At 44.7% G+C, this 12,559-nt stretch overlaps 1 protein-coding gene across 1 annotated transcript in view; it reads left to right on the forward strand.

The window, feature by feature from the left end:
- CDYL (chromodomain protein, Y-like) overlaps positions 1 to 12,559 on the forward strand; it is a 260,878-nt gene that overhangs the window by 21,580 nt on the left and 226,739 nt on the right. The window contains exon 3 of the mRNA XM_011962628.1: positions 8,327 to 8,409. The gene's annotated coding sequence lies outside the window, so the exon portion shown is untranslated. The remainder of the gene's footprint in view (positions 1 to 8,326; positions 8,410 to 12,559) is intronic.

Consider the following 12,559-nt stretch of genomic DNA (forward strand, 5'->3'; position numbering starts at 1 on the left):
CGGCCACTGCACTGCAGCCTGGGCGACAGAGCAAGACTCCGTCTCAAAAAAAAAAATTTAAAAAAATAAAAAATAAAATAAAATTAAAATTAAATTAAAAAAAGAATAAATGATCCCAAAATTAGAATTCATTCTGTTAGCATTGAACTTCAGAAATTCCTCACACAATGATAGCATCATAGCAGCTAATGTCTCATGAAAAGACAAGTCTTCATGGGAAGGGTGCTTACGATTTTTGGAAGACAAGTTAGTCTGAAATTCCATCCCTCTCTTTGTAAAATGTAGGAAATAATGGGTAACTCGTTGATTGTTGTAAGGATTAAGTAATACAATTTCCAAAAAAATACCTAACACAAAGTAGGCTCTAAAATTAGTCTCCCCACCCTCAAACTTTCTACCTTACCCTAAGTGCATTTATACATTTAAATACATAGTTTTAGTCACTTTGTTTAATAATGTTACATTTTACTAACTTAAGAAATATATTTTCCCCAAACCCTCCTAGAAACTCCAAATGTATCTCCACTTACTTGACACAAAGTAGCTATTTGCCAATACCAGGAATGAGGTGAAAGGAAGAAGACATTCCATTGAACCGAGGGTTTCCAGAGAAGTGTGGGTTTCTTCCTTTCAACGTCTTCGATGTAATCTAAATCATTAAGTAATGACAGTTTGTCCAAAAATGTCATACATTCAGGTGAGGAAGAAGGGTAGGTACCTCATGGATTTATGGAGAGAAAACTTAAGAACTCCTCTCAAACACCATAAAAAAAGCTTCTTGTCCATACATGGGGTGGATTTGCAACACAGCCTTCCACAGACTCAAGCCCATCTGTTGTTAGGGGTATGAGTTAGGACAGAACAAGGAGGAAAACTACCAAGTCATCTCTCTTCACACAAGTCCAGCCAAGTATTGACTGTTTACTCAAAGCTTTCATTTCTCCCTCCCTCTCTCTGTTCAGTCATTATCCCCTGCCTCCCACTCACCCCCTCCCTCCACCAAATGAAAGTAAATTTCTCAAGTGCCTCCATCTGATACTGTGTTTAGCATAAGCCCTGGGTAGATGTGGACTCTCTTTCTTGAATTTTCCCTGACAAACCGCTTCCAGCTGCCCTCTAGGGTGGGATGCCAGCGTGATAAAATACAGTGTCGTGTTTGCTGAGGATTTCAGCCGCCACCTGGGGGCTCATGCACTCAATGAGTGCTCTTTAGCAAGGCTGGTGGTGACATGGTGACAAACGGTATGTTGACTTTTTTCTGTCTGTGGTTTAGGACTGGTTGGTTTCAGTCTTGCTGGCTCTTTCTCCTGGGTTACCAACCTTTTCCACATTTAAAAGCTGTGACTGCCCCTCCTCCAGGGTTATGGCAGCAAGCTCCTTGCTGTTGACCGAAGCCATTTGTTGGTTAGGGGGTTTACAACTGAGACGCCCTGCAAGCACACATTTGATAGTTAACCCATGCTTCAGAATTAGCTTTTTTTTTCTTTTTTTTCCTTTTTAAGGGTTCTTTCTTCAACTAAACAGTTTCTCTGAAGAGTGTTATCACTCCGCTCCCATGAAATGACTGCGACTGTTACTTCTTTTATCACTGGTCACACCCAGCAAAATTAAGCTTGTTTGTGGATGATTAGCAGCAGGCTGGTCCACGTCTGAGCCAATTGGCTGGATGCTTAGGTGGACTTTGCCTCGGGCTCACCCCTAAGGCCACTGCCTGTGCCGTGGCATTCCCAAGCCCCTGTCCCCCGTGTGGGCTTTCCTGCTGCACGTGGCTCTTCAGCCTCCGCTTCCTCCTCTTCACTCCCCCATCCTTGCACAGACTTCCTCTTCCATCCCGCTTGCTTCTAGAACATTTCCAATTATTGCTTCCAGGTCCTGAACACTAGTGGCTGAACTGAAAAGTGGAAAAGATGATGAAAGCCAGGCACTGAGAAACCAGTTAATGAAACTCTTCAGAGGTCTCCAGAAAGGACTGATTTCCCTGCACACCTGACGAGGAATCTTGGACTCTTGCTTGCTAAAGGGAAAGGAAGTCCATTTTACTGGAGACTTGTCAAGAAATTCCAGTGAGCCCCAGGCGGAGGGCTTCAGTGGCCAGGGTAGCTTTCTGCTTTTGTTTGTAAAGAGATAGGAAAGTATCATCCTTCAAAGCGATGTCGTGGGCTCAGAGCCTTCTGTGCACTTTGCCATATTGTGCCCTCTCCAGTTCTCAAGGTCAGTTGGCCATTTGAAGTGGCACAATGACTTCTCTACAATCCAGCTTTAACTATTTGCACAGTTCCATGCCATTCCACTAATTTAGTACACACCAGGGTGTACCCAGGGTTCAGTCTGGTCTCGGTTCTACTTCCCAAGCCCAGTCTCAGCACACATCTTCCCAAAGATCTTTCCTCCCAGGTCCCAGTCTCCCTCTTAGGGTCAAACCAATTCAACTTAACCCTTATTTAATGTCTTCTCTCTGCCTACTCAGCCCAGTGTGGTAGTCAGGCACAGAAACTCATCAATTACAGCACATAGTGAGCAGGTCAACAATGGAGTGGGATAGAATTCCCTCTTCTCCGAACACACAAACCCAGCTCTGTAGCATCTTTTTTCCACCCCTGAAATTCCCCCAAACAGACTCTCCCTTGTGCTGGCATGCAGCAAGATCCTAAAGAGGCCCTACAGCCTGTTTTTGCTCAAGCTTTTTTCAAGCCTTTTTCCAATCTACTTTCTCTGAAACTTTATTTTGTGTCCATATACACACACCAGAATCAACAAGTTGTACTGAGCATGCAAAACCCACATCCACATTTCTAGACCTTGATACCTTCTCAGACCTCTGGCACATCTAAAGCCCAGACCAAATGGGATTATTCCCAGGATCTACATTGCTTTAGAGAAGAGAATATTCATCACACCTAGGCATGGATCTGAGACATCCTCACATGTTCATATGCAGAAGGCCCGTTCCCTAAGTAATTAGAAATCCGTCGTCTAAAAAAAAATTGCCAAATCACATTTTGATTAGGATTAAAAGGTAGAGGCTGGGCATGGTGACTCATGCCTATAATCCCAGCACTTTGGGAGGCCAAGGCAGGTGGATCACTTGAGGTCAGGAGTTTGAGACCTGCCTGGGCAACAGGGTGAAATCCTGTCTCTACAAGAAATACAAAAATTAGCTGTGCATGGTGGTGCATGTGTGTGGTCCCAGCTACTCAGGAGGCTGAGGTGAGAGAATCACTTTAGCCTGGGAAGCGGAGGTTACAATTAGTCACGATCATGCCACTGCACTCCAGCCTGGGCCATAAAGTAAGACTCTGTCAAAAAAAAAAAGATAGAGACAATAGTACAGTACCTTGAAATATCCAAAACCTCAAGAGCTTTTCTATTCTGAAAGCATCAGGCAATTTTCTTACAATAAATATATTTTTCTGATGAGGGTTTACTGGAAATATTACCAGAACAAGTGTCTCCAACCACTTTCAGTCTGGAAAATGATAAAGGTGGGTTCTTGGTGGCACAGCAAAACCAGCCTGAGATTACAAACCTTTGCTGGAGGTAAACTACAGAAGCGACCATGGAGACTTAATTCTGTGTTTTTCTGAGATTCTATAATTAGGTAATGTCATTTACATGCTTCCAAGTGAGGGAAAGACATTCTGTGGAGACAAAGCGTAACGGTTCCAGTACTGGCACCAAATGTCTTCCTGCTCAGCAAGTCCATTTTAAAGTCTTGTTCGTCAACTAAGCTGAGTTCTCCTACAGAGGCAGGAAATGTGAAGATTGGCCGGGCACGGTGGCTCATGCCTGTAATCCCAGCACTTTGGGAGGTTGAGGCGGGCAGATCACAAGGTCAGGAGTTCGAGACCAGCCTGACCAACATGGTGAAACCCCATCTCTACTAAAAATACAAAATTAGCCAGGCGTGGTGGTGCATGCCTGTAATCAAAGCTACTTGGGAGGCTGAGGCAGAAGAATCGCTTGAACCCAGGAGGCGGAGGTTGCAATGAGCCGAGATTGCACCATTGCACTCCAGCCTAGACAGCAAGAGTGAAACTCCATCTCAAAGAAAGAAAGAAAGAAAGAACATACCTCTTTCAGCATCCCCTTGCAGGGTCCTCCCTTTCTCTGTGATTCCAACAGTATTCTCTGAAACAACACAGAAGAATTGGCCTCGCTCCCTGGCCTGACATACCTCTTCATGCAGTTGCAGTTCGATGCCTCACTACCCACCCCATTCTGGTGGCTTTCCTCTGCACACATTCCACCTTGCTGTCCCTCTTAATTGTTAGCACCTATTTGGCAAATATGCTGGAAAAATATTTCCAAAAAAAGCTAAACGTGGTTGTTTGGAGTGATGAGATTACCGGTAACACTGTTGTTTGCTGCTGCTTTGCGTGTTTTCAACTGCTGGGCTTGGAACAAGTACAGGTATTCCTTTGCTCATTCTGTCACGATGCTCAGCATTGACTGTGCTGTTCTGACTAGTGTGACTACTCCATTGCTAGCATCTCCTGTGTCCGGAACATTACACTTCTGGTAATACACTATACGATTGTATTTGTCTTTTTCAAAACCACTTAACACCTTCAGCTTATATAAATCTTGTAGCTAACTGAAGCCTCCAGGTCTTTTTCACATGAAATGTTCACATAAATCGTGGATCTCCCAACCTATTTTCATCTTTATGAGTAGTTAAGACATAAATCCTTCTTACAGTATTAGAGGGTACTAGTGTATTAAACTACCTAAATAACAAGCATGCCTTTTAAAGGGGCTGTCGTGATCTAATTCAAATGGTAAGAATTCCAGGGTCTATGTCAGGTGCCTCTGGCTCCCTCTGTCTCTCATCCTTCCATTGTGGATCCACGAAACATTTCTTGAAATGTTGCCTCCTGGCCAGGCGTGGTGGCTCATGCCTGTAATCCCAGCACTTTGGGAGGCTGAGGTAGGAAGATCACTTGAGGTCAGGAGTTCGAGACCAGAGCCTGGTCAACATAGTGAAACCCCGTCTCTATTAAAAATACAATAATTAGTCAGGTGTGGTGGCATGCACCTGTAATCCCAGCTACTCAGGACACTGGGGCAGGAGAATCACTTGAATCCCAGAGGCAGAGGTTGCAGTGAGCCAACATCACACCACTGTACCCCAGCCTGGGTGACAGAGCAATACTCTGTCTCAAAAAAAAAAAAAAATGCCTCGTGCAAAAATTAACATGCAAGAAAATTCAAGAGACTAGTAATCTGTGGAAGGGGGAGGAAGATGGTAATGTTTTATTTCTTTTGGGTGTCAATTACATGAGGTCATTTTATTTTATAATATATTGTCTTGTATGAATGAAATAGTCCACAATACAAATTTTAAATATGTGATAATTTAAAAGTAATATGTAGAGTTGATTTAAAATAGGAAGAAATGGCTGGACATGGTGGTCCATCCCCGTAATCCCAGCACTCTGGGATGGGAGGCTGAGACAGGAGGATCACTTGAGTCAAGGAGTTTGGGACTGGCCCAGGCAACATAGCAAGATCCTGTCTCTACAAAAAATACAAAAATTAGCTAAGCATGATGACGCATGCTTGTAGTTCCAGCTACCCAGGAGGCTGAGGCAGGCGGATTGCTTGAGCCCTAGAGATTGCAAATGTAGTGAGCTATGATTGTGCCACTGCACCCCAGCCTGGGCAACAGAGCCAGACCCTGTCTCTAAATTAATTAGTTAATTTAATTTAATCGGAAGAAATGGTTGGGCACTGTGGCTCATGCCTGTAATCCCAGCACATTGGGAGGTAGAGGCTGGAGCATCACTTGAGGCAAGAAATTCAAGACCAGCCTGAGCAAGATAGCAAGACCCCATCTCTACAAACACATTAAAAAATAAAAAATTCACTAGGCATCGTAGTGAGTGCCTATAGTCATAGCTACTCAGGAGGCTGAAGGGGGAGGATTGCTCAAGCCTGGGAGTTACAGGCTGCAAATGAGCTATGGTTGCACCACTGCACTCCAGCCTGGGCAACAGAGACAGATCTTGTTTAAAAAAAAAAAAAATGTAAGGAAAAAAATTCTCAGTATCCCTTCAATTTTGAGGGGGAAAAAAAGGTAATGAGAAAAAATAAGGAGAAAGCAATAGATAAGCAATTGAAAGGGAGGAAAAAAGATTTAAGATTGAAAAGGAAAATGAAAGAAAAGATAGAGGCCTGGAAGACAGGCAGAGATAGGAGGATTAGATGGAGTATTTGGCTGAACAGGGATGACAGAGTTGGTGAGGAGTCCCTGCAGCGCTGCAGAGTGAGAGAGAGAGGAGCAGCGAAAGCTACCTCTGGTCCTCCAAGAAACGCCAGCAAATCCATCCTATTCCTTAGCATTCTGCTTCAACCACCCAAGGCAGTCAGCCTCCCACTGCTGCTCAGCCTGTGTGGCCCGGAGCCAGGAAGCGCGTTCCCTCGCAGCTCTGGGTACAGATTCCCTGTACACATGAGTGTCTCCCTCCTGGTGACTCAGCTGCTCTGCTTTCCTCTCCTTCCCCAGGGCCTGAGCAGTAGCCTGCCTGATGACGATCAAGCAGAGAGCCCTGCAAGTTTCAAGAGGAATGTCAATGACTCTTCACTGAAACCTCCCAGGTAGGGGCATGCAGTGACAATCCAGGGCTTTCCTGGCCACACTGCAATCCTAACTTCAGGGTAAAAGCCATGTCCCTGTTCCCCCACAGCATGGCAAAATCAATTCCAGTTAGATTAAAAAGTTTCATGTTTTTTAAAAAATGAAACCATAAAAGTGAATGTGACTCAGATAAAGTAAAAAAAAAAAAAAAAAAGCAGTGGTTGTGTGTTTTTAAAAAGACAGAGAACAAATGGATAAATATTACAGAAGACCAGTCTAAATCGTTTAGTGCACACCATGAAATACTTTTTTCAACCTCTGGCTCCAAATCTCCAAATTTTTGTCCCCTTCCTTACTCCTTGGGCTCAATGGACAGCCTTTTAATCACTCAGTTTTAAGACAGACTTCATTCTGTTCATTAAGACTCCATCTCAGGTATGAAAAGTTCAGTAAGTGAAGGCAAAGATTAATTTTATATTCATTTAAAGGCTTTTCCCCTCCACCTAAGGCCAGGCTCACAGCCCCTGTTTTGGAAGGTGGGCTGTTTGCTCCTTCTGCATTTTACTAGTCTTCTCTCTTTCTCTGCAGTTTCTTTTTCATTTCATTTCATTTCATTTCATTTCATTTCATTTCCTTTCCTTCTTTCTTTCCTTCTTTCTTTTCTTTTCTCTTCCTTCCTTCCTTCCTTTCTTTCTTTCTTTCTCTTTCCTTCCTTCCTTCCTTCCTTCCTTCCTTCCTTCCTTCCTTCCTTCCTTTCTTTCTTTCTTTCTTTCTTTCTTTCTTTCTTTCTTTCTTTCTTTCTTTCTCTCTTTCTTTCCTTCTTTCTTTCTTTCTTTCTTTCTTTTCTTTCTTTTCTTGAGACAGAGTCTTACTCTGTTGCCCAGGTTGGAGTGCAATGGCACAATCTCATCTCACTGCAAGCTCCGCCTCTTGGGTTCAAGCCATTCTCCTGCCTCAGCTACCCGAGTAGCTGGGATTACAGGTGATGGCTAATTTTTGTATTTTTAGTAGAGATGGGTTTTCACCATGTTGGCCAGACTGGTCTCGAACTCCTGGCCTCAAGTGATCCATCTGTCTCAACCTCCCAAAGTGCTGGGATTATAGGCGTGAGCCACCATGCCCAGCCCTCTGCTGTTTCTGACTCCTCTGGCGTTGTGGGGAAGGGAGGGGAAAGGACTAGGGGAAAGGTGCTTTTATGTAAGTCATGCAGCTGTCCTAACAGTCAAGCTCTCTCTGGGAGGGTCCCCTTGTGTGGGCTCAAGAGACCTTTGAGGGTCTCTCCAGGGCACTGTTGTCTGATGCATACTGGGTCATCTCAGAGTCCCACTCCTAGGCTCCTGCACAGCCATCCCCATCGCAGCCTGGAGGATGTGAGGCAGGGGTCTCCGCACCGGCCAGCCACCCTGGGCGGGGCACCAGTCAGACAGCCTGAGTCACTGTCTGCTGCATTCACTTGGCCCACAGCACATCCTTCCACTCCACATTCCAAATGGGGCGAGTGTTGCTACTCTCTCTGTCTGCTTTCTCTTCATCCCGCTGGGACGGGCTGCTCCAGCAAGACTTTTGCATTCAGAATTCTCTAGATGAAAAGGAGAGACCAGTTTCTATGTTCAGTCAGACTCCTAATTGAGTGAGGGGGAAGGGAGGGCACAGGGATGGGAAGTTGGGGGATGGGGATGGAGGGAAGATGGGGATGGGAAAGAGGACGGGTCCCCCTCTCTCAGCACTGTTCTCATTATTCTGTGCCAGTGTCAGCACCAGGATGGGCCTTCAGACCCCAGCATCTCCGCGAGCAGTGAGCAAAGCGGGGCACAGCAGCCTCCCATTTACAGGTAGGTCTCGGTTTCTCCCAGTGGCAAGCTTGGAGTCCTTCATCTGGCAAGGAAGAGCCTGTAGGGGAATCGCCCCACACCACACTCTCCCTTTACGTCTTTCCTGTGCGTGGGTCCATTTGGAGGTATGGTGACGCTGTGGACTCCTTCGAATGATGTTTTTGGCCAGGCATGGTGGCTCACGTCTGTAATCCCAGCACTTTGGGAGGCCGAGGTGGGTGGATCACCTGAGGTCTAGAGTTCGAGACCAGCCTGACCAACATGGAGAAACCCCATCTCTACTAAACATACAAAATTAGCCGGGGGCGTGGTGGCGCATGCCTGTAATCCCAGCTACTCAGGAAGCTGAGGCGGGGAAAATCACTTGAACCTGGGAGGTAGAGGTTGCAGCGAGCTGAGACCGCTCCATTGCACTCCAGCATGGGCCACAAGAGTGAAACTCCATCTCAAAAAAAAAAAAACTTTGTACATATTTAATGTATAAGTGCACCCCCATGAAACTATCACCACAGTCTATGTTATAAACATATCCATCATCTCTAAAAGCTTCCCCCTGCCCTCCGTATTTATGTGCATGTGTGCGCGTGATAGAGAGAGGGGCGGGGATGAGAGCACTTAACAGTTAAGATCTACCCTCCTGGTAAATGTATGCAAGTTCTGTTAACTATAGGCAGCATGCTCTCCAGTAGCTCTTTAGAACTCTTTCATCTTGTATAAGGGAAATGTTGTACTCTTTGACCAACACCTCCTGTTTCCGGCTCCCCAGCCCCCAGCAACCATCATTCCACTCTGCTTCTACGCGTTTAACTATTTTATATTCTTCAAGTAAGTGAAATGATGTAGTGGTTGTCCTTCTGCTTCTGACTTCTTTCACTTAGATGATATTTTATTAAAACATGATATGACAAGGTCTAACAGTGATTTCTAGCTAGTGATGAGTATAAAGGTATTTTGCTATATGTGCAACAGCTGTATATAATATGAAAACACGTGTGCTTTCTACTAGAGACTAAGTTACGGTTGTTGCTAGTACTACTGTAGTTTGTTGCCTACATTCATGATTGAGGGAAATGCAACATTTCAGCTAGAGGATAGTAAAAATAGGGATGGAATCGTTTTCCCTTTCATGTTCACAACGTGCCAAGGACGGATAAAGAACCCATGCCCTAGACTGAGTACTGCCTGCTCGAGGGAATCCTCCCACAGCCTTCCTGACCTCTGCTTACATAGGTCAGGAGGGTGCAGGGGACATGGCTGCAGGGCCGGTTTGGTGGCCTCTTGGTGAGGTTTGCAGAATCACCTAGCAACTCCCCTAGGAGTGGAGAGACATTAAAGCCAATCCTACTGAGCTTTGGGACAAGCAGCTCTGAAATGACAGAACGAGTTCCCTAAATGGTCTATCACTGTGACTCCTGTTTATGCCTGATGTTCACGAAATACTCTGGAATTGATACCCAAGAAACTGCTAACAGTGATGACCTCTGGGGAGCAGAGATGGAAATTGAGAGGAAAAGAAGGGAATTTCTTTTTTTTTTTTTTTTTTTGAGACGGAGTCTCGCTCTGTCGCCCAGGCTGGAGTGCAGTGGCCGGATCTCAGCTCACTGCAAGCTCCGCCTCCCGGGTTCACGCCATTCTCCTGCCTCAGCCTCCCAAGTGGCTGGGATTACAGGCGCCCGCCACCTCGCCTGGCTAGTTTTTTTGTATTTTTTTTAGTAGAGACGGGGTTTCACCGTGTTCGCCAGGATGGTCTCGATCTCCTGACCTCGTGATCCGCCCGTCTCGGCCTCCCAAAGTGCTGGGATTACAGGCTTGAGCCACCGCGCCCGGCCGGGAATTTCTTTTCATATGAAACTCCTTTGTGCTGTCTTTAAAAATAATAATAAACATCTTGTTTATATGATGAAAAACAAGTTGTAAAGACAACTGTAAAAGTTTTTCTAAAGGAAACCATATGTGACTGATTTGAGGCAAGTAGAAGCTTTCTAAGTATAAAAGTAATAAAAGGAATGATAGGGGAAATTGATAGATTTAATTACACACACACACACACACACACACACACACACAAAGATGCAAAACACAACAATGTCACAGACCAAAAATAAAAAACCTAAGAAATATCTGCAACAAAAATTAAACAAAAGGGGCTGGGTGCAGTGGCTCACACCTGTAATTGCAGCACTTTGGGAGGCCAAGGTAGGTGAATCACCTGAGGTCAGGAGTTAGAGACCAGCCTGGCCAACATGGTGAAACCCCGTCTCTACTAAAAATTCAAAATTAGCATGGTGGTGCATGCCTGTAATCCCAGATACTCAGGAGATTGAGGCAGGAGGATCCCCTGAAACTGGGAGGCAGAGGTTGCAGTGAGCCGAGATTATGTTGTATTCTAGCCTGGGCAACAACAGCGAAACTCCGTCTTAAAAAAAAAAAAAATAGCCAGGTGCCTCAGCCTCCCAAGTAGGGGGGACTGCAGGCACACACCACCATGCCTGGCTAATTTTTGTATTTTTAGTAGAGACAGGGTTTCTCCATGTTGGCCACAATGGTCTCAATCTCTTGACCTCATGATCCGCCTGCCGTGGACTCCCTAAGTGCTGGGATTATAGGCGTGAGCCATCGCGCCCAGCTGGAAATGGTTTCTTAAATAAGACCCCAAATGGACAAATGTTTGAAAACATAAATTGAATTACATGAAAATTAAAAACGTCAACACAATAACAGACATCTTAGAAAAAATTTAAAAAGACAAAAGCCTAAAGGAAAGCGTTTGCAACACAAAAAACAAAGCATTAATATACAAAACATGCTAAGATTATTTTAAATAAACTTTAAAGAAAATACAATAAAAAAATGAGTAAATGATACATATGATAATTCACAGAAAAAACAGATATAGTCAACAAATACAGGCTGGGCTCTATGGCTCCCTGCACTTTGGGAGGCTGAGGCAAATGGATCACTTGAGGCCAGGAGTTGGAGACCAGCCTGGCCAACATGGTGAACCCCACCTCTACTAAAACTACAATACATTAGCCAGGCTTGGTGGTGCATACCTGTAATCCCAACTACTAGGGAGGCTGAGACACAATTTGAACCTGGGACGCAGAGGTTGCAGCGAGCCAAGATTGCACCACTGCACTCCAGCGTGGGTGACCGAGTGAGACTCTGTCTCAAAAAAGTAATAATAAGTGAAAATAAAAATAAAACAAATACAGGAAAAGTTGTACAGCTTTACCACAAACATGTAAATGCAAATAAATCCACATTTCACTCCCACAAATCATTTCACTCTCCCATACGATTAGAAAAACTTTAGAATTTTGATAAAACCAAGTGTTAGAGAGGATCATGGGAAACCAAAGATTCTCATCCGCTATTAGGGGGAATGCAAACTGATGCAATCACTTTGGAGAACAATTTGGCATTATCCAGCAAAGTAGAAAATGAGTACAACCTCTGACCCAATTCTCCTTCTGAAGAAACACTTGTACATGTGTGCAAAGAGACAAATAAAGATGTTTACTGCAGCGTTGCTTTATAGTAGCGATTAGCTGGAACTAGCTCAAATGTCTGTGTGTAGAAGAATGGATAAATAAACTGCAATGGAACAATATGCGCAGTAAAACAAAGGAACCAGGTTTATACGTAGCAACATTGAGGAATTATCGAAAACAGTGTTGTGGCCGGGCACAGTGGCTCACGCCTGTAATCCCAGCATTTTAAAAGGACGAGGCAGGCGGATCACCTGAGGTCAGGAGTTCGAGACCAGCCTGACAACATGGAGAAACCGCATCTCTACTAAAAACACAAAATTAGCCGGGTGTGGTGGCACATGCCTGTAATCCCAACTACTTGGGAGGCTGAGGCAGGAGAATCGCTTGAACCCGTGAGGCAGAGGTTGCAGTGAGCTGAGATCGCGCCATTGCACTCCAGCCTGGGCAACAAGAGCAAAATGCTGTCTCAAAAATAAATAAATAAATAAAAATAAAATAAAATAAAAGCAATGTTAAGGCCAGGCACAGTGGCTCACTCCTGTAATCCCAGCACTTTGGGAGGCTGAGGTAGGTGAATGACCTGAGGTCAGGAGTTCAAGACCAGCCTGGCTGACATGGTGAAACCCCATTTCTACTAAAAACACAAAAAATTAGCC

The sequence above is a fragment of the Colobus angolensis genome, unplaced genomic scaffold, assembly GCF_000951035.1.
Source record: "Colobus angolensis palliatus isolate OR3802 unplaced genomic scaffold, Cang.pa_1.0 Scaffold6, whole genome shotgun sequence".
Lineage (NCBI taxonomy): Eukaryota > Metazoa > Chordata > Mammalia > Primates > Cercopithecidae > Colobus > Colobus angolensis.